The 27,757-nt window shown below is 43.8% G+C and overlaps 1 protein-coding gene and 1 pseudogene across 14 annotated transcripts in view; one reads left to right on the top strand and one right to left on the bottom strand.

Moving 5' to 3' along the window:
- The window catches only part of ATXN7L1 (ataxin 7 like 1), a 267,713-nt gene that overhangs the window by 40,168 nt on the left and 199,788 nt on the right, over window positions 1-27,757 (top strand). The gene's annotated exons all lie outside the window — the stretch shown is intronic.
- Window positions 16,500-17,102, bottom strand: LOC107975911 (large ribosomal subunit protein uL13-like; annotated as a pseudogene).

The following is a 27,757-nucleotide window of genomic DNA, read 5'->3' as shown; positions in this document are numbered from 1 at the left end:
TAGGCAGATGTGTGGAGGGAACCACCTGCCCTGATGTCTCCCAGTTCCAACACTTTCTTCTGGGGACGCTTATGCCACCTGATATTGTTTGCCATCTGTCCCTGATAATTTACTTTTCCTTCCCCGCTTCTCTGGAAACATCACCCTCAGCTGGGAGTTTGTTGCCCTACCATTTAAATGCTGGCATCCCATTTTCTCCCTAATCACTCTCTCCTGGGCTTTTTAACACATTCGTCTCATTTGTTCGGTTGTTTTTCTGATCTTTGGGTCATTTTGGTTGTTTGGGTGACCCTGAAGCTCTTGTGTGATTCAGAGGCTTAAATTCTCAAGGGTCCAGGTATAAGAGTACTTTTGGCTAAATATTGTCTCTTCAACATGATAGAAACCTCCATGTTCTGTGCAGTAGGCATATTCCCTTCACTGCGAGAGTTTGGGGTTCCTGTGGGTTTCATCTCTGGTCCCCCATAGCCCAGTGCCATCCCATGCCCCTTCTCCCCCAGCCCTCCTGGTTTGGGGCACTGCCTCTCTTGGCTGTCACCATTCTACTTTTAATTTACTCTGGGGATGCAGTGCGTGCCAGCTGCTTCTTCCCTGGATAAATTGGACATTCCACCTCAGAGCAAGCTTGTTCTCACAGTTTCTGAAGACTTCTTTCCCCTCTCACTTTTTATCCCTTAGCTGGTTTCCTCAGAAAGTTCTGAGGGTTTTTTTCCCTTGGTATTCTTCCTCTTGAAAAAAAGAGAGAGAGAGAGAAGGGTGCCACTAGCCAAACTTCCCAAGAAAGTTTCTTTTTTAGAAAAATTTCTGCCTCTGTCACCAGTCTTGTGAAAGTCCCTTCAGTATTTCTGTTAATAGGGTTTTTCTATCCTTTAAGAAAATGGGATTTATTTTGGTTTTATGAAGGGTCAGAAAAGCTCTTGTTGGCCAGAACAGAAACTGTCTCCATTGTATAGGGAAATATGTTCCAAGCTCCAAACCACAACTTACAAATGAACTTTTGGACTAAGACCAGTGTGTGAAGTGAGGAGTCCGTCTCCGCTGAGCTCTGAAATGGAAATGCTGGTGTACTGGAGTTCAGGCTGAAAGACTCACATGCTGATTTCAAGTGCGTGGTCTGAAAGAGTCAACCCACCAACTTGGGCCCCTTACCTCCGGAAACTTTTTTTTTTTTTAATTATACAATTAAGGCTGGGCACTGTGGCTCACGCCTGTAATCCCAACACTTTGGGAGGCTGAGGTGGGCAGGTCCCTTGAGCCCAGGAGTTCAAGACCAGCCTGGGCAACATGGCGAGAATCCATCTCTACAAAAAATACAAAAATGAGCCTATCGTGGTGGCATGCGCCTGTAGTCCCAGCTTCTCAGGAGGCTGAGGTGGGAGGATCACCTGAGCCCGGGATGCAGAGGTTACAGTGAGCCATGATTGCACCACTGCACTTTAGCCCAGGTGACAGAGTGAGACCCTGTCACAAAAAAAAAAAAAAAAAAAAAAACACACTTATGAATTATTTAAAAAAAAAACAGCTTCCACAGGGGCATGGAGTACAGAAAGTGAAGCCCCTCCTGCACCCTGCCTCTCCCCCAACATTCATGCAGCTTGACCTCATTCTGTTTAAGGGTCAAGAGGGTTCCATTGTTTTGGTTCAACCAAAACCCATTCAGTGAGTCCCAGAGACCACTTTTAGCCCTGGGAAAAACTGGCCCTGGATTCCCACTAGGCATCTGAAAGACCCTGGTTTTGGCTGCTAGATTGCCTTTCATCTGCAGCCCTCTCCCCTCCGCTCCATCACAAAAAGGCAGCCTCAAATTTCCTGTAAAGAAGAGTACCTCTCCCCGTTCTCAGCAGTGCGGCAGGATTCATTCTAGTCATATGTTCTCTGAACGTTATTGAAGTTGTTTTTCTGCAAGCCTACAGTGTGTGTGGCGGTACGCTCAGCCCAGTGAGGGAGGCAGAGCAAAGCAGTTGCTCTCTCTCAAGAAACTTACAGACTCATCAGAAAATAAGAATATACCCATCAGAATAGCACCCTTCAGCAAGGCAGGTGTGCGTATCAGGATCCTAAAATGTTATGACGTTTGACCTTAGTATTGCATTTCTGGGCACATAAACTGAGTAAGCAAACATTAGGCACACAGATTTATATACAAGGATTTTCATTACTCTGTTGTTGATAAAAGTGAAAAATTGAAGGTGGCCCATAGTTCCAAAGATAGGAGACTGGTTAAGTAATTTGTGATATATCCATTCAGTGGCATATTATACAGCTGGGTGAAGCCAAGCTTTCAAAGTCAATGATGAGGCCAGGCATGGTGGCTCACGCCTGTAATCCCAGCACTTTGGGAGGCCAAGGCAGGTGGATCACCTGAGGTCAGGAGTTCAAGACCAGCCTGGGCAACATGGTGAAACTCTGTCTCTACTAAAAATACAAAATTAGCCGGGCGTGGTGGCACATGCCTGTGATCCCAGCTACTTGGGAGGCTGAGGCAGGAGAATTGCTTGAACCTAGGAGGCAGAGTTTGCGGTGAGCTGAGATCATACCACTGCACTCCAGCCTGGGCAATAGAGTGAGACTTTGTCTCAGAAATAAATAAATAATAAACAAAAAAAGACAATGATGACATGGGAAAATACCATAAAATATTCAGTAAACCATGTTGAATACTGACTGTAATATCCGAATTAATTTTTCCCAACATTTTATTATAAAAATATTCAACACATAGCATAGTTGAAAGAATTTTGCAGTGAAATCTTCCTTATAACTACCACTGGCTGTATCATTACCATTTTATTATATTTGCTTTATCATCTATACCCCCTCTTCTTCATCCAATAATGCATCTGATTTTTAAATGCATTTTAAAGTAAATTTCAGGCATCAGCATGCTTTCCCCTTGATACTCCAGCATGCATATCATTAACTAGTGTTAACTATTTGGTTTTTTGTTTTGAGGAAAAAACTACATACAATGAAATGTACAAATGTTAACTATACCTTCTCTGAGTTTTGACAAATGGATACTCTCATGAAACCAAAATCCCTATTAAGATATAGAACATTACCAATTATTTTTACTACTAAGCACACATACTTATTTGTATATGTCTATATCTGTGCAATGGATTCCAAGGCTGATTTTATTTTCTTCGCTGTATTCTTTACGTTCTAAATGGTGTGAGTACATCTATTTGCTCTTTTATTTAATGGGTATTCATTTATCATGTAGTGTGTGCCAGGCTCTGCCCTAAATACAGGGGCTCCAGGGGTTAACAGGACTGCAGAATTCCCTGCCTTTATGGCACCTACGATCTAGTAGGGGCAAGATGAGTGAACAAAAGATAATGCAGCAGGGAGATAGTGAGTGAGGGGCTGTGAGTGGTCAAGGGAGACTGAATGATCTGAGGAAACAGCCAGTGAGGGTCAGGAGAGTCTAGGGGACCTGGGGACCAGCAGGTCCAAGGACCCTGAGGCAGGAAGGGGAACATGATAGGATGGGAGGTCAGAGGGGAAGGCAGAAGCCAAGCCATACAGGGCCTTGTAGGTGATGTGAGGAGTAAGGACTTTATCCTGGTGTGGTGAGAAGCCATTAGAGGGTTTTAATCAGGAGAGACATGGTCTGATTTCTGTTTTTAAAAGCTCTGCTCTGTGGAGAATCTGCTCTTCTGGGGTAAAGGTAGAAGCAAGGAAGTCAGAAAGGGAGGCTTGCTGGGATAGTAATGGATGTGGTTAGCAGCTGTGAAGGTAGAGCTGGCTCTACTTCCTGAAGGATTAAAGGTGGGATGTGGGCAAGAGAGGCGTCAAGGAAGATTCTTAGGTTCTTTGTCTAAGCAACTGGGTGAATGATGGTGGTATAACTGCGATGGGCAGACTTGTGTAAGAAGCAGGCTCTGGGGAGGAGAGAAATCAGTAGTTCCGTTCTGGACATGTTGAATGCAAAGTGGAAACTTCACCTTTCAAAGCTTTGCTTGGAGAAGTCAGGCAGGCAGTGGCTGGGTGAGCACTGGAGGAAGGGAAGGGGCCAGAACTACTCCAAGTTGTTGGTGCACAGAAGGTGCAGGGGCATCTGCAATGCCCTTGGGGGCAGGTGTGTTTTTGAATTCAGAATTATTCAGACTTTGGAAAAGTAAGCGATTTACACTCACTGAGGTCTGGGGCGTCACCCGTCATCAAACACATAAGGTATTTCTGTAGCAAATCGTAATCTTCACACTTAAACAGATTAATAAAGACTAGAAATAGCCTCACATCAGTTCAGGTCAGGTGTTGTTATGAAGGCAGTTTAGTCACCAAATTAGGTAAAACTTGGTTTCAGAGCTCTTGAGTTTCTGAATTGCAGAAAATTAGCAATCCCCTCCCTAGTCTCAATTTCTACTCCCCAAATGCAAATACTTTGAAAAAATTTTTCACTGTTCTTTTCTGTTTACTTCTATAATGTAAAGTAACTGGGTTTTCCTGCCATCTCAAGATTCTTAAAAGCTTTATATTATCTACTAACTTGCCACCATGAAAAGTGAGGGCTTATTTCTTCAATAGGCCCTCCGCACTGCACACCCCTTTTCCATGCAGCCTTCCAATATAGTCACATGGCCATTTTTCCCTAAATCAGCATTAGGGGCTTATATTATTATGATCATGTGAGTATTACTCACAGCTGAATGACCTGCCATACTATTATTACATGTCCTTTCTTAAACAACTCTGATTTCTTCAGTCTTTTGCAGAGAAGAAGCAAAGGATACCAGGCTAGAAGGTTATACAGAGTTCCCACCAAGCTTCCCGTGCCTAGCCCTCCCCAAATCCCTGTTCTCAAGGGTAGCCTTTCTGGGCTTTGGGGGCTAAAATCAGCCCATGTCAATGCCCCCCACTTCACCCCACCCACTAACTGTTCAGCTAAGTCATTTACCATTTATCCAACTGCTCTGCAGCAGCATCCAGAATTTTACTGGCATCTTGGGTCTACTCTCATCTCCTATATTGTAGGACTATCACATTGTTCTGGTAGTTTACGCTTTTTAAAATTAAATTTACTGTCATTTTTTGTGGGGCTTCAGGAGAGAGTAGAGATAGACATAGTTTATCAACCTGCCATGTTTAACAAAAAGCATCCCAGAGCACTTTTCATAGTTCCTCGGCCACGACCTTTTCATAGTGGGTGTCAGCAGATGTTCCTTATGTAATGATTTTGTCCACCTGTTGCCCAGCTCAGCCCACAGAGTTGGAAATTGGAAATTTGGAAGCGCTGTTACAACAAATTGCTTTCTAGGCATTTTAAATCTCCCAGGGTTTTCCCAGAGCAATTTAGGAGACCTCCTGAATGAGCCTAATGTGCTTTCAGCCTTTCTCGCTACAGTGAAGAGACTACATGGCATTTGCATTTATACAGCTATTTTGAAGTAGAATTCTTCATGTAACCAGGGTAGCATAAAGGGCAGGCATTGGTCAGGCAAGGTGGAGCTTGGTCACCAACAAGTGTGTACACTGCACAACTTACTTTTGCTCTCTAGGCCCCAGTCACCCCATCTATGGTAAAGGTGGACTGGAGCACCTCATTCTTTATCCAAACTTTACACAGAGCCCTCTGTATAAAACACAAAAAGAGGAACTGTTGCGGTTGAAGAAGGGGCAGATGCCCCCAGAATGAACTGAGATACTTCCAAGGTATCCCAGACTCCTGGGAACATAGATTGAGAAGCACTGGACTTGAAGATGTATCTAAAGTCTCAATAGGACAGCTCTGTGAACCCTGCCTTTTCAAATGCTTACTGCTCTGCAGAAGTGAAACACTCTTTGCAGCTGGGGTCCCAGGAAGTGCAGCCCCTGCCTGTCTCTGGGGCCACTGGACCCGACATGGCATAGCAGGCACTGTCCTAATCTCCCTTTCCTGGCACAGAAGTGGAAGCGGGAATGTTGGTTCTAGCTGCCTCTTAGAGAAGAGAGAGCTGTGTTGATTTATGGGTTAAGAGCCCTGGGATGGGAATCCTCCCAACACAGGCTCTGTAAGAATACAGGAATTTGTTTTCCCACATCATTTGCTTTTGATTTACTGTTTTGATGTGGGGCTGCTTGATGACTCAGATGTTATCTTCCACTGCCAAATCACACGTTAGGTATGTATAACATTTCCTACACAGTGACATCTTATCCTCTTCCACAGTCATCGATGGCCATACCCCACACCTGCCATGGGGCAGGGCTGGGTGGGAGGGGGAATTAAACAACTCTTCTAGTCACAGGTATGGGGCAGTGGTTTTCAAAACCGTTGTCTTTGTTGTTGATGTTGTTGTTTGAAGGATAGAATCATTTTCCAAAGAAAATCTTAGGCCAAAGCCGAGTCAGTAAAACAGATAAACATGGAACCCCTGCTCAAGTTGAAGAGTGGGATGAAGTGAAATCAAGACTCCAGCCCCTCTTCCAGCTCTGCCATAGAGGCTCCAGTTATAGGGACAGACCACCAGGTCATTTCTGGATCTACCTCCTATACTTGTCGTGACCTAGTAGGATAAATAACTGAGCCTCCCAGGGCCTTCTTGTCCTCATCTTTAAAATGGGGCTGTCGGGGGGTGGGGTAACATCTACCGCTGTTAGCTTTGAGTGAGGCACTTCGTGTGTCCCCAGTGACAAGGAGGCTTCTTATTACTGCCTACTTAGAAGGCTTGCCCCCAAAGGGTAAGCCTTGAGCCCCACAACAGCTTTCCTGCAGGGCATGTTTTAGAAAACCTGATTTGCACAGTTTGCAACAACTACTGTTTTCTTTTCAACCTCTTCTTTCCAGAGAAGGTCCTTGTAAGGTCGTAGTAACATCCAGTTGTTAAGTGCTTGTGATTTTGCTTGGAATGTAAACAATACTCTGGCCAGTTCGAAAAGGAAGTTTTATATTTTCTCCTCTGTCTTTGGAAGCAGCCTTACTTTAGTAAATGCATTTTGATAATGCATGCTGAAATCTATGATTTTGGTTACGTTGAAGATGGGGACCCTGGCAGTAGTGTGGATCTTCTCAATGAGTGTATATTTGTGGGTGTTTTGTAGCTGTTAATTACATTAAATAAATCACCATAAAATTGCCCCAGTATTTCCCCTCCTTCCTCCATGCTGGCCCATAGGAGCTTTCTCTCTGAGTGGGAAATGGCTGGTTTTTTGTTGTTGTTGTTTGTTTGTTTTTTGAGACAAAGTCTCACTCTGTTACCCAGGCTGGAGTGCAATGAGTGCAATGGCCTGATCTCGGCTCATTGCAACCTCCACTTCCCGGGTTCAAGTGATTCTCCTGCCTCAGCCTCCCGCGTAGCTGGGACTACAGGCGTACACCGCCACACCCAGCTAATTTTTTTGTTTTGTTTTGTTTTGTTTGTATTTTTAGTAGAGATGGCGTTTCACCATATTGGCCAGGCTGGTCTCGAACTCCTGACCTCAAGTGATCCACCCGCCTCGGCCTCCCAAAGTGCTGGGATTACAGGCATGAGCCACAGCGCCTGGCCCAGAAATGGCTGTTTTTTCACTTCACTATTTGAGGACTGAGCAGGCAGCCTGTCAAATGTATTGATTGCCTTCTCCAAGTTGGAGATTGGGAGCTACATATTTGCTTATCTTCCCTAGTGAAAAAGCAAATAAGACTGCTTATGTAGTATTTAAACTTGCTTTTCATTTACCCTGTCAAAGGCATTATCCCATGAAGACATAATTTGAGAAGTATCTTCATAGAAAATAGCTCTCATTGCATAAGCCACGAATACCCTTGCCGGTGGAGTCCATGTATTGCTTCTTTAGAAATTGTCAGTGCTCACAGCTCTCATCTCCCTCAGTGAATTTTCTAGTTTCCAAACCCTGTACTTTTTCTCCCACCAGCTCTTTCTTCCCCTTAAGCTCTGCCTCCAACAAACTGTGGACTGTGTGCATTTAGCTTCAGCCGCTTCTTCTATAAAATGAGAATAATAATGGTTTCTCCCTCAGAAACTTTTTGCATGGAAAAAACATGATATTGCTTACAAAGTGCTTAGTACAGTAGTTGGCATAGAGTATGTGTTTGATAAAGAGTAGTCATTATTTCTCTTTGTTGCCTCCTCAGTTCTTACATTCATATTCACCTGTCTCCCTGACCATATTTACCTGGTTTATCTGGGACTTTGTTGTATTTTCCTCATCCCATGGGATTAAAAGCAAGCACAGCCCCTTTCCAAGATGCTGTGTGTGCCTGGAGCCTTTCTGGTTCAAGATCTTCTATGGACAACTCCACGCCTTGGGCTTCCTCCAGGTCATTCTCCCTGTCCTTCAGGGATGGGAAGCATTGATGTCACCTGGCTGTCTTCCATATCAGCAGGACTCTGCTTGGTTCTGAATACCATGTTCCTTAACTACTTGTGCGGTAAAAATGTAATTTATGCCCTCTAAACCCCAATCCTAAACTGTGAGCCACATACAAGGAAGCAATATGGCAAGGGCAGTTAAGAACCTAGGTTTGGGGCCACACTGCCTGGGTCAATCCCTGACCCTTGGGGCAAGTTATGTAATTTTTTTTTGTGCCTTGGTTTTCTCATCTATCAAATAGGGATAAAAATTCTGATCTGTATTTCTGAAGAGTGCATTTCAAGCACTCTGAAAACAAAGTTGTTTTTTTCCCCTAAATTTGAGGCACACTCACTTGGCATCAAAGTCTGCCCTGAACTGACATATGACTATTTATTATGCACTTTATCCAAATTAGTGTGATTATTCCTATGTTTCACTGCAGAAATATTAGTGTTTCTGATTATAGGATGCAGCCCGACTGCTGGGGTGTTATATAATGTACACCATATGACCTTACTAAAACCTGATAAATTCAATTTGGGAAAACCGCTAAGCCCAAGAGCTTTGGATAAGGGATTGTGGATCTATAGTAGCTACTTCATAGGGTTGTTGAAAAAATTAAACAAGATACAGTCATCCTTAGTGTACACGGAGAATTGCTTCCAGGACCCCTGGGTATACCAAAATCCGTGCTTACTCACATCCCTCAGTCGGCCTTGCGGAACCCGAATATATGAAAAGTCAGCCTTCTGTGCAGGCGAGTTTCGCGTCTCACAAATACTGTATTTTCAACCTCATTTGGTTGAAAAACTTTGGTATATAAGTGAACCCACGCAATTCAAACCCATGGTGTTCAAGGGTCAACTATATTTTGCATAAAACTCTTAGAATGGTCTCTGAACTGTGAATACTCAATAAACATTTGCTATTATTCTCCTAAAGACATAAAAGAGTACTGTGTCCATGAGAATGAGTGGTTTATTTTACCACAATAAAAATGTTTGTTCTCTTTTTAAGTGAATGGTTTAAATGTTTAATGAATGATATAAAAATGAATTTTACTGCCTGGATCTAAAGGAAGTTTGCTGTTTGTTTTGGAAAGAGGCTCCAAATCCAACAAGAGAAGTCAGTTTCAGCAAATATGGATGCCACTTTGACTGTCAGATTTTTTTCTGTATTCTTGACCCAGAGCTTGCTTATGCCAGCAAAGACAAAGTCCCCATCCTTTCCTTTTCAACCTCGCCTTCCGTTCTGCATACATTAAACACAGGTTGGAGTGGAATCCAAGGTGGCCTTACTCTGAGATGTTGTGCTTCCTGGACACCTGTAGTTCAGGTGGTCCCTGCTGTCTTGTGTCTTTTTCATACCTTTGTCCTCGATGGCAAACCCTATCAGCTCTTCCTTCTATATCCCAAAGGTAAAATATTTGTAAGTCTCTTGTAAAATATTACAGCTACTATCTTTCTCAACATTTTTCATCCCCAGTCTCAAGCTTTTGCCAAAATCATCTACCATTCAGACTTCTCTGTTCACCTGTATAAAAACCATGGGAAGGTCCTATTTCTCCACCGTCCAGCCTCTTTCTCATTTAGACCTGGTCTGGGTCTAACCCTCCTTGTCTATTTGATTATTATTGCTTTGTTTTTTTCTTGGTGGCCATGTTGTTTTATCTTCTTTGACGATCCTGTGTTTTCTTCCATATTGCATTCTTCTGCAAAATAGTCACAATTCGCATTCCTCTGTGTCTGGCAAATCACACGACTCCCTTATTGCACATTTTTCCAAATGTCTCCATTTTTTAGGTATATGTCTATGTAATAAAATGCTATTTTCTTAGCACAGTGCTAAATAATATTACAGTCCAGTAATTCAAGTTTGGATGATACCACCAACATTGGCAGAGAACCCACATTTGCACATTAGAACCATGCAGTCATAGAATTGGACAGTTGGGAAGGACTCCAACTCCTTGTTTTATAGATGAAGCAACTGAGACCTGGAGATCAAAGTGTCTTGCTCAACCAAACACAGTTGGCTGGTGACAGACATTGAGCCAGAACCCAGTTCTCCAGGCTAGTGTTCTTATTAAACTTTTTATGTGCTTTTTTCCCCCAAAGTAATATATGTACAGTTTAAAAGCCAAGTTGTACTAAAAACTTAATTCGATAGCAGTCCCTTGCCCTGTCTCCACCCACTGCTAGTCCTGTCTCCCTAGAGGCAACCACTTTTCACTCTTTTAGCTGTTTCTTCTAGTATTTACTCCATATCTCTATGAAGGGTATATATATGAGTACTTCTTCATTTATTGGTTTTAGGTATTTAGGATCTCTCTGAACCTTCCATCACATACCGGAGGGTTTGGCTGTCACACATCTCCACCCCCTTTCCTTCCTCCATCCCTTCCCTATGGCTTCTCCATTCTCAGTGAAGGTATGTGGTTACATCAAGCTTGTAAATATCAAGTATCTGAATCTATCCAGTTTCTAAGTCAGATAACAAGCTCAGAAAATGAGAGACACTGTACATCCAAATTTATTTGGTTTCTGGGTTTCAGATGTGAGTAGTGGAATTTCAAATGATGAGGAACAGATTCCAGAAAAGTATCCAAATCTGTTCCCTTCTAAAAGATGAAGGCTAAGTGTTTGGATAGTGAGAGGCATCTATACTGTTCACTTACAGAGCCAAGGAGTATTTATTTCCTTGTGTCTTAAAAACATGCTTATTGAGTCTGTCTTTGTCTACCAATATTAGGCAATATTGGCAATTCCACTTCCTCTCGTATGTAGGTTTTTGCTTGTCCTAAAATTATTGCCTCATGGTTTTTACTTGCATTCTTACCTATATGTTTATCCTTAATTTTGGCCACTAGATTGGGTATATCCTGTCACTATTTTTGGCCCAGCTGGTCAGACATACTGAATAAACCCATCAATTCCCCTGTATTTTCTGGAGCCCATTAGCCCCTCAGCCTACTGTGCTGCTGCTCTGTGACAACAGCTTCCCTCTTCATTGTCTTGGGAAGTCCACTGACTGGAAGCCTGTCTTCGTCCTGCTCAATTTACTCCCTCTTTTGCTAGGACTAATCTTCCAGGGGCATCCTACATGAAAGGTAAATTTTTCGAGTCTTCAAAATATGGAAATGTCTTGGATCTGTCCTCAGACTTGAGTAGTAATTTGGTGGCTACAGAACATTCGAAGTTGGAAGTAATTTTCTCTCGGGATTTTAAAGACATTTTCGTATTGTCCTCTGGCTCTAGTGTCACTCTTAATATGAGATGCCAGTCCTGTGTGAGACCACTTTCGTTCTCTGAAAGCTTTTAGGATCTTCTCTGTATCACTGTTGATCTGAAATTACTTAATAATATGCCATGGAGGTTTTTTTGTTTTTTTTGTTTTTTTGGTTTTTTTTTCTGAGACGGAATCTCACTCTGTCGCCCAGGCTGGAGTGTAGTGGCGTGATCTCAGCTCTCAGCTCACTGCAAGCTCTGCCTACCAGGTTCACGCCCATGGAGGTCTTTTTTTCTTTCTTTGGGTTGGGCACTCCACTGGTGGGCCCTTTTAATTTGGAAATGCATATTCTTCAATTCTGGAAAACGTTCTTTTACTGATGGTGGTTTGTTTTGTTTTGTTTAATTTCTTCCTCCCCATTCACTTGGTTCTCTCTTTCTAGAATTCCTTTTGTCAGATATTGGACCTTATGGATTCTAAAACTCTATCAGTTTCTACTTTCTGGTTGCTTTTGTTTTCTTTTTTGAAGGCTCTTGTAAGCCTTCTAGTAAAATTTTTATGTCACCTATCATATTTTTAATTTCCAAGAGCTCTTGATTGTTTTCTGCTTTTTTTCTTACCGTTGCATCCTGGCTTTGGTTTCTCTCTCTGAGGACATTAATAAGTGTTTTTGAAGTTCTCTTCTACTCATTGTGGAGCTTCCATATTCCTCTATTTCTGGTCATTGTGTCTCAGTCCCTTTCAGGTGGGTGCTTTCTTTAAATGTCTGGTGATTCTTGGCCATTCATATTTAAGAGTGAGGCACTACAAGCGGCTTGGAGGTTCAGGGTGTTTTAGTGGAGCTTTTTACTGGTGGCCCATTGTAAAGGGGGATTACATTGCGAACTCATCATTTCTTTAGAGAATTTTCAGTTGCCAGCATGTGGAGGCATTTTCTTAGAAGAATTCCTCTCTGTTTTTTCTGAGATGAATTCTCCCCTTTCCTGCCTGGAGGGTGCTCTAAGAGCAGATGGAGGCAGAGACCCAAGGGCATCACGCCATGAGAGTGGCTACCCTCAGTCCATCCACTCTGTTTAGCCTGCCCATCACCTCATCCCTTCACCATGCCTCCTGTCCCCTGGTCTGGATCCTCTTCTAACCCATTTCTCCAGTAAACAAACCTTCAGACTCTCAAGCAGTCTCCCCTCACATTACCCCTGCCATCTGAAGTACACAGTGCCTTCAGCTCCCAGGCCTCCCAAGGGTTATATCCCAGGCGGATATACTCACTTTGCATCCAAACACCTTTCTGTAGACACATAGATCACTGTTTCCTCCACTCTGCCCAGTCAGCAATCACTCCTCACCTGTCTTCCAAAAACTTGTGCTTGTTTGCTGATATCTCCCATTTCCATTGTCTTTGCACTCTTTTTCACTTCTTTACCATCATTTTAGGGGTGTCTTGGTCAAGAGAAAAGATAAAATTGAGGAGTAACCATTAATCCACCATTCATTCAGCCAATCAACAGATAGTGGAACCAAGTGGGTTCAAGGCACTGCTGGGGATGGAGCAGTGAACAAATCAGACAATAATTCCTTCCTTCTTAAAACTTCCAATATAGTGTTTATTGGAAGTACCATGCTCTTGAATGCCACAGAGTAGCAAGTCTAGCAACATAAACCTGTAAAGAGAAGCTTGGGCCTGTTACGATTCAAGAACCAATGTGCAGACACCTGTGAACCCATATGCTTACTTGAACCTTTGCTGTTTGTAAGTGATCACAAATGATACTGGAAATGGGGTTGCCTCTGCTGTATGAGCTGGGAGTCATCAAGTTTGCAAAGCACCGGAATAGCCTTTTACAACAAAAGATGATTCATGTCAGCCTTCGACTTTGTAGGAGATAGAAAACACCTTCTGCTACTCTAGAAAATCAGGATTACCACTTCACAAGGTTGTGGTTTAATCTGAAGAATACAGACCAATCAAAGTTCCTGACCAAAAGTAACTAATAATATATAAAAAAAAAAGATAAAGGGCCAGAGGATCTATTAATATCCAGTATTACTAAGACTCTTACTAGCTTAGAGCTGTGGCTTCCAAGCTATTTTAATCATGCACCCTTATCAGTAAAAATTTTTGGAGCTGGAACCCAAGAGTATGTGTATTTAATTATAAATTACAGGCACATACTAGTCTAATACATTAGTGATACTATGAAACAAAATTTAAAAGTTAAAAGGGCAAGCTAAAAATAACTAGAATTAGAAGTTTTAATATGTTTCCCCATCCTAATAGATCATCTTGGGCATATAAAGCTCACTTAGAAACAACTCACTGGGAGAATGGAAATGAGGACTTCATCATACCATCCACCATTGCTTAGCTATGAGATACTGGGCAAGCTACTTAATTCTAAGCCTCAGTTTCCTTATTTGTAAAGTGATGATAAAAATACTACAGTTTCCCTGGCTTTCTCATAGGGTGGCTTTGAGGATGAAATGAGCTCTGTAGGTGTTTTATAAACTGCAAGGCGCTCAGCAACATGCAAACTCAATTGTGTGACCAGTTAGCCACCTCCATGCCCCAGCCAATAACTTCTCCCTGAGTTTATTCCACCACCCCAGATATCCTTCCTGCAGGTCATAAGAAGTAATGATATGAAGGTGGACAAATGAAGCAGTGAAAGTCTCTCATCCTTACTTAAAAAGAGAGACAAAACCATAAAGCAACTCAAGCCCAAATTCTGCAGCTAGTCAGTACCATCCTCCCCATTCACAGGAGAGTACCTTTCTCCCTACAGCTCCAAGGGTGTTATGTTTTCCACACTATAGATGTTATGGATTTATTTTTGGAGACAGGGTCTTGCTGTGTTGCCTACGCTGCCTTAAACTCCTGGACTCAAGCAATCCTCCCACGTCAGCCTCCCAAGTAGCTGGAGCTACAGCTGTGTGCCACTGTGCCCAGCTGACATTATGGATTTTGAGAAAGTAAATCTAATGTTGAGAAGCAGCAATGTTGTTCCTAAGACTCGAAGAATTTCAGTGTGTCCAGCTGAAGTATAGGGAAGGGCTCTATGACCTCAGCAAGACAATTATGTGAGCTGCCTGGTGGCAAGTCACTAAGCCCTACAGCAGTGTCACTGAAAGGTGTCTGGGGCTTACACACTTGGAGTATGTGCAATGTCACCGTATAGCAAAACTGCATTTCTGGCGTCAACCAAAGTAGAGGATTAATTATGCAAAGGGAAAATAAGATGTTCCAAGCACCAGTTAATGGAAGTGTTGTGAGCACAGGAGCAACAATCACAGTTAACTGTACTGCACACTTGCTTTATGCCAGCCTGTGCAAGGTGTGCCACGTGTGATCCCATTTAATCCTCACTGTTTCCATTTCCATTTTGCAGTTAAAGAAACTGAAGGTGAGAGAGGTTAAGTAGCTTGCTCACAATCATGGTGGAGCCACAATTCAAATTCAGATTGCTCTGTCTCCAAAACCTATACCTGAAACCACCCTACTCTTCCACCTATCAAATGAGTTCTATATTTTCATCTTTGTTAGTGACTCCTCTCTCTGATACCCATATAATCAATCTTCTACGCCATTCAACAGGACAAAACTGGAAGGAGACTAGCGATCTCCTTTGCTAGCCACTCTCCTGAGGTTAGAAACCCAGACTCACTGCACAGGATCTTAAAGCAGCAGCAGCAGGTGTGTGTTAGTCAGTTTTTTTGCATGACTATAAAGGAATAACTGAGACTTGATAATTTATAAAAACAGAGGTTTCAGCCAGGCGTGGTGGCTCACGCCTGTAATCGCAGCACTTTGGGAGGCTGAGGCAGGTGGATCACCTGAGGTTGGGAGTTCAAGACCAGCCTGACCAACATGGAGAAACCCCATCTCTACTAAAAATACAAAATTAGCCAGGTGTGGTGGCACATGCCTGTAATCCCAGCTACTCAGGAGGCTGAGGCAGGAGAATCGCTTGAACCCGGGAGGCAGAGGTTGCACTGAACAGAGATCACGCCATCGCACTCCAGCCTGGGCAACAAGAGCAAAACTCCGTCTGAAAAAACAAACAACAGCAACAAAAAAACAGAGGTTTCATTGGCTTACAGTTCTGCAGGCTGTACAGGAAGCATGGCACCAACACCTGCTCGGCATCTGGTAAAAGCCTCAAGAAGATTACAATCATGGCTGAAGCCAAAGCAGGAACAGGCATGTCACATGGTGAGCGTGGGAGCAAGGGGGTGGAGGGTAGATCCCAGACTTTTAAACAACCAGATCTCACATGAACTGAGTGATAACTCACTTATCACTGAGGGGATGGTGCTAAACCATTCATGAGGGATCCACCCCCATGATCTCATCACCTCTTAATAGGGCCCACCTTTAACACTGGGAATCACATTTCAACATGAGATTTGGAGGGGACACACATCCAAACCATATCAAGGTGATATGTTGGTTTATTATAACTGAGTCTTCCAAGGACATGGAGGGAAATTTGCAATTTAAAAAAACCCAACCCTGCCCTTTTACTGGAAACTGGAGTGCAAGTAAGAAAGCATTAGCCCGCAGAAGGCAGCTACATGGCCGAGCTTTGTTGTGCTGAGAACCACAGCTCTCTGTCCAGCCAAGCTGCAGCCTCATCAAGGGGCTGGTGAGCCTTGGAGGTCCTGCTCCAACTTTAATACCTTCCCCCCACTGCCCAGCATGTTCCTCACCTCATACCCATCCCACAGTGCTCACTCTTCACTCCTTCCAAAAAGCCTTACGCTCTAGAAAGACACTAAGTTATCAGTCATCTATACCCCAGTATGAATATTAAGCCAATATATGACTTCCTGGTGATAGGTACACTTTGATGATTTTCTTGAATATTAGTTTGAAAGGCTTTGCTTCTATTGCTGTGACCTACAGGCATCAGGAACAGATGGGGTGAAGGACATCTGAATGAGGCACACACTTTTTTTTTTTTTTTTTGAGGAATAAACAGTCTTTACTGGGCTCAGATCAGGAGTCCATGGGTCTTGAGAGCTTCTGTGTATTTGTCAGTTTCTTCTCCACGTTCTTTTCACCCAGTTTCCATAGCCTCATGAGCTGTTTCTTCTTCCGATAGTGGATCTTGGCTTTCTCCTTCCTCTTCTCCTTCAGGGTAGATGCCACTGCCAGGTACTTACAGCAAACCTTGTGAGCCAGGCGCCCCACGTAGGCAAAGTTTCTTGTAGGCTGCATGACTTTGAGGGCAGCAGGAACCACCATCCGCTTTTTCATGTCATAGGGCGGTGGGATGCCGTCAAACACCTTGAGGCGCTCCAGGGCGGCCCGGCCTCGCTTTGTCTTGTGGGGCAACATGCCTCGAGGTCCGCCGGAAGGTGCGGCTAGAGGCCCGGAAGTGGTAGGGGCCTCGGGAAGGGTTGGTGTTCATCTGCTTGCGGAGGAAGACCAGGTATTTCAACTTGTTTCTGTAGAAATGGCCAGAAATGATGATGCCCTCACAGCGTACGACCTCCACCTTCCGGCCCAGCAGTACCTACTTAGCCACGATGGCCGCCAGGCGGCCCAGGAGATGGCCTCGACCATCAAGCACCAGGACCTGCCCCTCCGCCATCTTGTCATAGGGCGGTGGGACACTCCGCCCCTGGGAAAGGACACTCTTTTTTTTTTTTTTTTTAATCCCAAATACAAGTTAATGCATTTTGCTTTGCTATAATTTTAAATTTTTTATTGTTAAATATCCAGCATATACAGATTTTTTTAAAATAGCCAACCCAGATACAGAAAGCTTCATAAAACAAATGTACAAACTCGTATGAGGCTATCACTCTTTGCAGGGTTACCAAGATGCCATTTGTGAACCCCTCCCAGTGACTTATCCCCTCTGTGCAAGATTAACTTTGATCCTGAAATTTAAAAACCAAATTTAAATCCAGTGGGTAGGAAACCATCATTCTCAGCAAACTATCACAAGGACAGAAAACCAAACACCGCAGGTTCTCACTCATAGTTGGGAATTGAACAATGAGATCACTTGGACACAGGGTGGGGAACGTCACACACCGGGGTCTCTCCGGGGGTGGGGGGCTGGGGGAGGGATAGCATTAGGAGAAATACCTAGTGTAAATGATGAGTTGACGGGTGCATCAAACCAACATGGCACATGTATACCTATGTATCAAACCTGTACATTGTGCACATGTACCCTAGAACTTAAAAAAAAAAAAATGCAGTGGGTAGATTAGCTGTCCCCGTGTGTTTAACAACAAGGGATAGAGTCATAATCTTTTCTAGCTGCAGTGTTTTGGGGTCCTGAGTGGTTCTGGTACCCCAGTTTTTCGGTAAAGGATTTCCCCTGGGTACATTATGCATTTTTATGAAGCTTTATCCTAATACATGCCTGCTTCAATGTGTGCTGCATCTTTGGAGGCTGCAGACTTACCCAGTAGTGCCCAAACTTTTGGGGACTTCCTTTTCTGAATTATCTTAATTTGGTAAGACAGCTAGATGGTTCCTTTCTTTTAAACCAAAGCTGTGTTAGGGCAGCTGATCATTTAGCCTTGAATTTGGGCCATTACAGAGTTAAATCCTGAAAGAGTCATTTTCTTTCACTTTGAACATTCTAAGCCTGTTTTACTGGTTCTAAATCTATTTCAAAAGACAAGGAGCTGGGCATGGGGGCTCACATGCTGTAATCCCAGCACTTTGGGAGGCCGAGGCGGGAGGATCCCATGAGGATCCCTGGCCAGCATGGCAAAACCCCATCCCTACAAAAAATACAAAAATTAGCTGGGGCATGGTGGCACGTGCCTGTAGCCCCAGCCACTCAGGAGGCTGAGGCAGGAGGATTGCTTAAGCCTGGGAGGCAGAGGTTGCAGTGATCTGAGATCTCTCCACTGCACTCCAGCCTGGGCAACAGAATGAGACCCCCCATCTCAAAAAAAATTTTTTTTAATTTAAAAAGACAAGGATTTTAGCCCAGGCAGCTTGTTACATTGAGAGTCTGGTATCCAGCACTCACCAGAATGCTTTTGGAATGCTTGTGAAACCTCAGTGATTTTCTTACAGCTTCATTTGATTTTATATTATTTTTAACTCCTTATTTGGAAATAATTTCTAATTTCCAAAAACATCAAAAATAAGAATAGCACAAAGAACATTCTATAGCCCTTACCCAAATTCAACATTTATTTATTGAAACAGGGTCTTGCTCTGTTGCCCAGGCTAGAATGCAGGGGTGCAGTGATAACTCACCGTAACCTGGAACTCCTGGCTCAAGCAATTCTTCCACCTCAGCCTCTGGAGTAGCTGAAACTGCAAGTGTGTACCACTGCATCAGCTAATTTTTTATTTTATTTTTTATTTTTTAGAGATAGAGGTCTCGCTGTGTTGCCCAGGCTGATCTCGAATTCCCAGCCTCAAATGTTGCTCCAGCCTCAGCCTCCCAAAGTGCTGGGATTATAGGTGTGAGCCATTGCCCCTGGCCCAAATGTTGTTAACATTTTGCTCCATTTGCTTTGTCCTTCTGTTTCTTGGGGGTAGGGAATGGGAGAGAGACAGACTGATCCAGATATATTTTCAATAGTCACACATAATATTTTTCTGAACCATTTGAGGGCAAGTTACATTCTTCGTGGTATTTTACCAATTACTTCAGTGTATGTGTCCTAAGAATAGGAATATTCTCTTACATAACCTCAGTACAGTTTTCAACTTCAGTAAATATAACATGCAAGCATTTACTTTAATATAATCAGAAGAAAAAACCACCAACAGACAGTGGTTTATTTTTTTCTACACACTGAGCAGTAGGCTTCCATTTTCATGTGGTTTGCATACAGCAATCTTCAAGTCTAATTGTTTCAATCTTATTGAAATTGCTTTCTCCTGTATCAACAATAGGTAGAGGGTGCATATTGACATCTCTGTTTTCAATCAAATGTTTGTTTACTTTCTGCCCTCATTAGGGTCTCTAAACACATCAGAGAGATAATAAAAATAAATATCCCATCCCGCTCTCAGGCCTTGGAAATGAGAGAGTAAACACCAGTATAATTTAACACTTTCCTGGTCCGATGGGAAAATGTTGCTTTTTTATGTCTACGGCCCTTGAGAGGAGGAGAAGCTCTCCGTTAAATAAAATATTCTTTGTATCCTCTTTGCTGAGCTTCCCTTCCTTGACTGACTTTCACCATGAACCCCACCTGCTGGGGTAAATTACTGATAAGTGACCCATGCCTATTCCCCCCTGTTTTGTGAATTCAGTGGTCAGTGTTTGTGACAGCTGTCATCAGCTGCATCTCGCCGTGCTCCCTGCACTCTGCAGGGTTCTTGGCTTAGAGAACTTAGCTTAGAACTCCTTAGAGTTCTTGGCTTGTCCTGCATAGGAACGAACCTTCCAGAGCATTCCAGCTCCCAGCTGGAGGTGAGACAGCACACACATTTCCCACTGGGGCCTCCGCTTGGGCCAGGAACAGGTATGGTGAAGGTGGCAGCGATGTTGGGAAACTTCTTGGCTGCTGGGCCCCTTCCCTGAGGGCTGTGGGGAAGGGAGCATTGCAAGAGTGCTGTGCTTGGAAGTTTTCAGCAGCACGAAAATCACATTTATAGGTTCTGAATCTGAACCATTTCACACTAAGAATTTTGTAATACTTCCTCTTTCTCCTCCTCCACCCTAACCTCTCATTTTAAGTTGCTTTGTCACCCCATTTCGCCTATTAAAAGCTAGTGTCTATAAAAATTTCAGTTTCAAGGCAGTGCATTCCTCGTTAAATTGTTTTCTCTCAGAGTTTTCTAAAACCAGTTTAAAATTCAGCTAGTGCCCTTCTCAGACTCTCCCCAGCCCCCAGACCCTCTCCCCAGAACAACCTCTTTAAAATCTTTTTGTTGTTTTTTCTGGTATTAACCCCTCTAAATTAGATGCTTAGACTGCGTTCCTGATTTATTGGTTTTAAACACTGCCTACTGACTTCGCGTTAGAAGAATTTGGCCCTCTTGTACCACCCACCCTCACTTCTCCTCCCCATCCTCCCAGTACAGCTATACAGGTGGGCAGAATTCATGGTCAGTGTTTACAGTATGATGGTGATTTAAATATTATTCACTAGGGAGCCAACCAGTGTACTGGGATTAGGTTTCCTTTCTTACATAACTTTTTGTTTTTCTTTTAATAATTGCCTTTAAAAGACCGCTTTGTCTATGAGATGCCCATTGCACATTCTCCTAAATGCCTACCAGTGGCATCTGCCAAACGCTCACAAGCATCCTGTGAACTCTCGGTCCCCAGCTCCCGAATCCTCCACCTCCTGCTCCAGCCTAGACTTGTGATTCCCTAGGCAAGCTGCCGAGCATCATGCAGGGATTTCCTTTTGCTGTGCCTCTGAGGCTTAGATCCCTGTTTTTCTTGGACCTATTTCTTCCTACTTTTTAGTTTGTCCATTTTAGGGGAGAGTACATCCTCTGACAGCGTCCTGAGAAAGAGTGCCTGGGAGGCAAAGTTTTTGATGCCATGTGGGTCTGAAAGTGCCTTTGTCCTTCCCTCAGTCTGAATAATGGTTAGTTGGGTATAGAGTTTTCAGCTGAAAATAATTTCCCCTCCAACTTTTGAAGCTAACACTTCACTGCCTTCCAGCTTCCAGTGTTACTAATGAAAAGCCCAGTGCCATTCTGAGTCCTTGATGCAACCTGTTTTTCTCTCTGGAAGTTTATGAGATATCCTCTTTATCATTTTTTTAAAAAGCTAAGTGATCTCAATGTAGAACAGTTAGGGGTTTCAAAATCACACAACTCTTAATAATAAGGTAGAAAGTCAGCCTGCAGTGTACATACCTTTTCCTAGAGCCAAGCACAAAATGCAAATGTGAGATTTCAATGATTTCTGACTCTCAGATGGTCTTGCACCTGGTACTTCTCCCCCTCTTCGCTCCATAATACCTGGTTCTTCAGGCACAAGTAAGCAGTTTTCAGAACGTCTGAGAGAGAGGAAATGAACACCTTTATATACGTGTAAGAGTGATTTCACATCTTTTCCCTGAAGAGGCAAAACTGACATGGGGATAGAGGAATAGGAGAGCATTGTGGGCCCCCCTTTCCAGAAAGGACCAGTCCCATCCACTGCCCCCCATCCTGTCTTAGCAGCAGTTCCATTTCTTATATGTTTCTAGTAAATGATCTTTTGTAACAGTCCTACGAACTGATTGTTCTAGACTGGCAATTTCTGTGAAACCAAGTAATAAATACAAAGCCCCAGGAGGAAGCCATTCAGAACATTCTCTTCTTATTTAAATAATTTATTTGTACATGAGATTTTCTGTATCTTTTCTGAATGTTTAGCCATGAGGAGTGAGAGACAACTTAAAATGTTATCTTTTAAATTCTGCAAGTATTTTGCGACTCTGTCAATCCCCTTTCTGACTCTTCTTCCTTCCTTTCTCATACATGATTCTTCCTCACATGTATTTTAAAGGATGTCTAAGCATTGGAGTCAACAAGCCTGTGTAATGAGGAAGGAATTAAGAAGTAGAAGAAAAAAACTAAAAACAAAAAGCAACTGCCTGAAAGTCAAGTAATCATAAAGTACCTATGAATAACCTAAAATATGTAAATATAATCCAATACTTATGCTAATGTATATGGGCATCCTAGCTTTCATATTCCTCAGACATAGAACCTGGAAAAAAAAAAAAAACCCTGCTGGAAAACACTGAATTGATAGTTTCTCTCCCTTCTCCCCATCCCCTTCTTCAACATCTTCATCATCATCATCACCATCATCATTGCCACCAAAGCTTCAAGTGGCAGGAGGCGGGGCAAAGATCAAGTTTATTGAGTTTTTAGAAGCTCACTGGGGTGAGGATAGTGAATTGCCAAGTCAGTTTCAGGGGGCCATCAGCACAGCTGCTGGCATTGCGATCACAATTGGAGGCCGAGTAAGAGAAAACACTGGATGGTCCCCAGGTAGAGAGGATACATCCTGAAGGGCAGGGTCTGAGCACCTGATAGATGTGGGACCCTACAGAGAATGGGGACTGCTGCGAAGCTGGTTTTATTAGACTGATTTCCTGAGGACGACGTCTCCTCTGGAAGGACAGCTTTCGTGTAAGGTGAAATGGAGGAAGAGAGGAAGAAAGGATGGAGGCTAGAGGGGCATTAAAAAGAAAGATTTGAGACTTGGAAGGGTGGGACTCATACTGGTGGGAGGAAATTGGAATCCAGGATACATGGAGAAATTATCAGAAAACACCCAGCTATCTCAAGTTCAGAATTCAGGTTCAGATAATGACATCCTAGGATACTGGGGGAAAAAAAGAGAGAGAGAGAGAGAATTGCTTTTGGTAAGCTTAGCAGAGTCAGAGAGAAAAGGAGAGTTCCCAGAAAACAGAAAGTGGCCAAATGATTTTCTGGTTTCCAGAAAAGGAAAAAAAACTTAATTTCAGAATTTACAGATAAAGGAAGAGTCTAGTGTGCATTATTAAAATTATAGATTGTGGGCCGAGCACAGTGGCTCATGCCTGTAATCCCAGCACTTTGAGAGGCCGAGGCGGGTGGATCACCTGAGGTCGGGAGTTCGAGACTAGCCTGACCAACATGGAGAAACTCCGTCTCTACTAAAAATACAAAATTAGCTGGGTGTGGTGGCACACGCCTATAATCCCAGCTACTAGGGAGGCTGAGGCAGGAGAATCGCTTGAACCTGGGAGGCAGAGGTTGCATTGAACTGAGATTGTGCCATTGCACTCCAGCCTGGGCAACAAGAGCAAAACTCCGTCTCAAAAAAAAAAAAAAAAAAAAAAAAAAAAAAAAAAAAAAATTGTAGATTGTGAATACTAGAAAAGAAGGTAGTCAACACCAGGAGCCAACCTGGGTTTACTAAGAACTGTGTACACCAGAGAAATCCCATCTCCTTTCCTCCTGGGCTGGGAGGCCAGAAAATATTATAGATACAGTGTCTCTGGTTTTAACAAAGCATTTGGCAAAAGTCTGTCATGCAATGTATGTGGAAAAGATGGAATCCACATGAAGTCATACAAGTAGGTAAATTCATAACAGTTGAAAGGCGGTATCTGTGGAGAAGTCAGAGCAAGGATCTTTGTTTTGGTGGTGGGGTTGTTTGGTTTGGTTTGGTTTGGTTTTGTCTTGTTTTTGAGACAGGGTCTCACTCTGTCACCCAGGCTGGAGTACAGGGGCGCAATCACAGCCAACTGCAGCCTTGACCTCCCAGGCTTAGATATTCCTCCCACCTCAGCCTCCCAAGTAGCTAGGACCACAGGTGTGTGCCACCATGCCCAGATAAATTTTTGTGTTTTTTCTAGAGACAGGGTTTCGTCATGTTGTCCAGGCTGGTCTTGAACTTCTGGGCTCAAGAGACCCACCCGCCTCAGCCTCCCAGAGTGCTGGGATTACAGGCGCGAGCCACCGTGCCCAGCTAGATCTTTGTTTATCACTGATGAATTCCTGACACCTAGAACAATGCCACAGTGGGTGCTTAGTAAATATCTGTACAGTGAGTGGGCCGTAACTGAGCCAGAGGGACAACTGCAGGGAAATGTTACAGGCTTCTTTCCTGCCCCTGTCCTGCTTTGTTTCATATTAAGGACTCGAGTAAAGACATTGATGATATGCTCAGTAAAGTTTGTGGAGAACAGAAAGCTAAGCCTGAAAACTAGTTTAGAAACTGATAGAATCAAGACCCGAATATCTGGCTAGTCTGAGTTAGATCTCTCAAGAACTAAAAGTTTAACAGGAATATATGTAAACTACTATTCTTGAGACTTGGAAATCAACTGAACAGGTAGGAAAGATATAACTTAAGAAACCTTGCTTTTAAAGTTCATATGTTTTCGTTGACTCCAAACTTAGTGTTAATACGGTAGCTGCCAGAAGAGGCCCATTTCAGCCATCCATGTTTGGATTCATCAGTTTCAACAAATGCTTATTGCAGGCCTGCTCTGTGCCAGGGAGCTGGTTGTGTACAGAGACAGACATCCCCATCAACCCCGGGATAGGAGATGAGCACTAAGGTTGAGGCAAGGGTAGCATCCAGGGGGGCTTGAGAAGGGAGCAGGGTGCCTCCCTGTGCCTGGGGTGGTCCAAAGCATTCACAAGGCAGGGGAGCTCTTAGGCTGAGACCCAGAAAACAGAAGGGAAAGGGGAAGCTGGCAGAGGAGACAATTTGTCTGAAGACAAGGTATGGGGACAGTTGAGAGTGGTCTGTTCAGTGGGCTCTCTGGGACTTAGCCTGTGAGGGGAAGAGGTGAGGTGGCTGCAGGTAGGTCAGCAGGGAGGCCTTAGCCCACCAGGAGCCGTGGGGCCAGGGAAGAAATGCAGGCCCCAGGACTTGGCACTCTTGGTTTTTCTTCTACCTCCTGGGCTGCTCCAACTCAGAGTCCTTTGCTAGTTTCTGCTTCTCCCAGTCTCAGCTTTGGAGTGCCCCAGGCTCAATCCTTGGCCCTCTTCCCTTCCCATGTATACTTTTATTCCTTGCTGCCCTCATCCAGCCCCATGGCTATAAATGCATTCTATTTGCAGACATGTCCCAGACTCCTGTCAGCAGCCTGGGCTTTTCTCCTGAACTTGGGACTCAGACATCCCACCACCTGCTTGACATCTCCAGCATTTAACATGTGGAAAACTGAATTGTTAGCTTACCCCCTGTAATAGTTTGCTAGGGCTGCCGCAACAAAGTACCACAAACTAGATGGCTTAAAATAACAGAAATTCATTCTCTCTCAGTTCTGGAGACCAAAAGTCCAAAGTCAAGGTGCTGGCAGGCTGCGCTCTCTCTGAAGCTTCCAGGGCAGAATCTGTTGCATGCTTCCGGTGTGGCTGGCCATCCTTGGCTTTCCATGTCTTATAGCTGTGTCACTCCTGGCTCTGCCTCCTTTATCACGTGGTGTTCTCCCTGTTCACCTCCACATCATCTCCAGGCCTGTCTGTGTCTCTTCTCATCGTATAAGGACGCCAGTCATATTGGATTAAGGCCCACCCTAATGACCTCATCTTAACTTGATCACTTCTGCAGAGACCCTGTTTCCAAATAAGACCACATTCACAAGTATTGGGGATAGGACTTCACCATGTCTTTTCAGGGACCCCGTAACTTTCTTCATCTGCAGCCTTTCTAGGTTAGCTGATAGCCACTTCGTTCTTCCAGTTGCTTTGGACAGAACTCTTGGTGTCATCCTTGACTCCCATCTTTTTCTCCCATCCACATCTAGTCCACTAGGAAACAGGTTAGGTTCAAAACCAACTGCTTCTCCCACCTCCACTTCTGCTGCCCTGATCTGAGCCACCATCACCTAAATTACTATAAAAGCCAAGTATCAGTTCATGTCACTCCTCTTCTCAAAAGCCTGCATAGCTTCCCACACCACTCAGAGTCACTGGCACAGCCTTTCCGCCGCCCCCATGCCATCCCCGGCTTCAGTGCCTCTACGCTGGCTCGCGTTGGCTCCTGCACACAGGCTGGCTTCCTTGCTCTCCCTCATACGTCCTAGGCTCTCCCCTTCTCTGGACCTTTGCACTAGCTCTTCCCTCTGTGCGGAACACCATCCCCTAGATGTGCTCCAGCCTCACAATCTACCTTCTCACCTTCTTCTAGTCTGCTCAGATATCACCTTCTCAGTGGCACCCTTTTTACAATTCCAGCCAGCCTTCCCAGCACCAGTGTTTTTTTTTTTTTAATAACACTTTACCCTTTCTATAGCAGACATTATTGGGAATATTTATTGTTTGTTGTTTGTCTCACCTGCTAGCATGTGATGTCTACAAGGCAAGGGTCTTGTCAGTTTTGGTGACTGGTGTTTCCCAAGTGCCTAGAGCAAGGGAGAGCCAGGACTGGGCCCAGGTCTCCCTGGCTCCAAGGCCATCCTCTTCCTGCTGTGAAAGACCACTCTGAACTATGCAAGGGTAGATCTCTCCAACTATGCAAGGGTAGATCTCTCGTTTATCCTCCCTGCCCCATCTTTTGCCATCTTCCTCAGTGACTTCAGTATCTCTGTGAGCCTACTTGCTAAAATAGAAATTTTAAACTGTACAGAAAGAACATGGTGTTATGTTCAAGAGAATGGAGTCTGGGCTGGGTGTGGTGGCTCACACCTGTAATCTCAACACTTTGGGAGGCCAAGGCTGGAGGATCATTTGAGTCCAGGAATTCGAGGCCAGCCTGGGCAACATAGTGAGACCTCGTCTCTACAAAAAATTTAAAAAATTAGGTGGATGTGGTGGCATGTGCCTTTCGTCCCAGCTACTTGGGAGGCTGAGTTGGGAGGATCACTTGAGCCCAGGAGGTCAAAGCTACAGTGAGCTATGATAGCATAACTATGCTCTAGCCTGGGCAACAGAGTGAGACCCTGTCTTGGAAAAAAAAAAAAAAGGAGTCTGGAGCCACTTACACAGCAGGTAAGCATAGGCACCTCACTTCACCTCCCTGTGCCTCAGTTTCCTCATCTATCAAAAGGAGATAATCATGCCACCTTACCTTGAAGGGTTTCTGTGAGGGCTAAATACGTTAATATATGTAACCACTTACCATGGAAACAGTGAGTACCATGTCAGTATCATTGTAAGGATATATATTTGAACCTTGAGGACACTATGCTAAATGAAATAAGCCAGTCATAAAGGACCAATACTGCCTGATTCCACTGATGTGAGGTATCTAAGGTAGTTGACTCGTAGAAGCAGAACATAAAATGGTTGAGTGCCAGGGGCCGGAGGAAGGAGGAAGTGAGGTTGCTGCTCAGTGGGTGTGGAGTTTCAGTAGTGCAAGCTGAGTCAGTTCTAGAGATCTGCTTTACAACAGTGTGCTTATGGTTAACAATACTGTACTATACACTCACAGATGTGTTAAGACAGTAGATCTCATGTTATATGGGGCTTTTTAAACCACAACTTGTTTTTTAAAAAGGATATAATATATTAGTCACTAACCCTTTGTGTTATTGAATTTTCTCAAGGTTAAGGGACTTACCCAAGTGCTCGCAGCTTATAAAGGAAAGAGGGTGACAAGAATGAAGCCTCTGACTTCCAGGGCTCTTTGTCCTGCTCCAAGTCAGGCATTAGTTCTGTCTGTCAAAATCCAGATTATCAAAGGACCATAGTATAAAAGGGCTCTGCAATATGGGGAGGTGCATCCACGCTTCTTTGGGAGAAACGCCTCACATGTTGGCTTCATAAAACTCTTCTATGCCCCATAGGTTGGACAATGAGAAATAAATAATCCAGACATTAGTGTTTTTGATAGGTGGCTAGAGCTTCCCCAACAGGGGG

The sequence above is a fragment of the Pan troglodytes genome, chromosome 6 (assembly GCF_028858775.2).
Source record: "Pan troglodytes isolate AG18354 chromosome 6, NHGRI_mPanTro3-v2.0_pri, whole genome shotgun sequence".
NCBI lineage: Eukaryota > Metazoa > Chordata > Mammalia > Primates > Hominidae > Pan > Pan troglodytes.
This window is presented reverse-complemented; position numbering and strand designations above follow the sequence as displayed.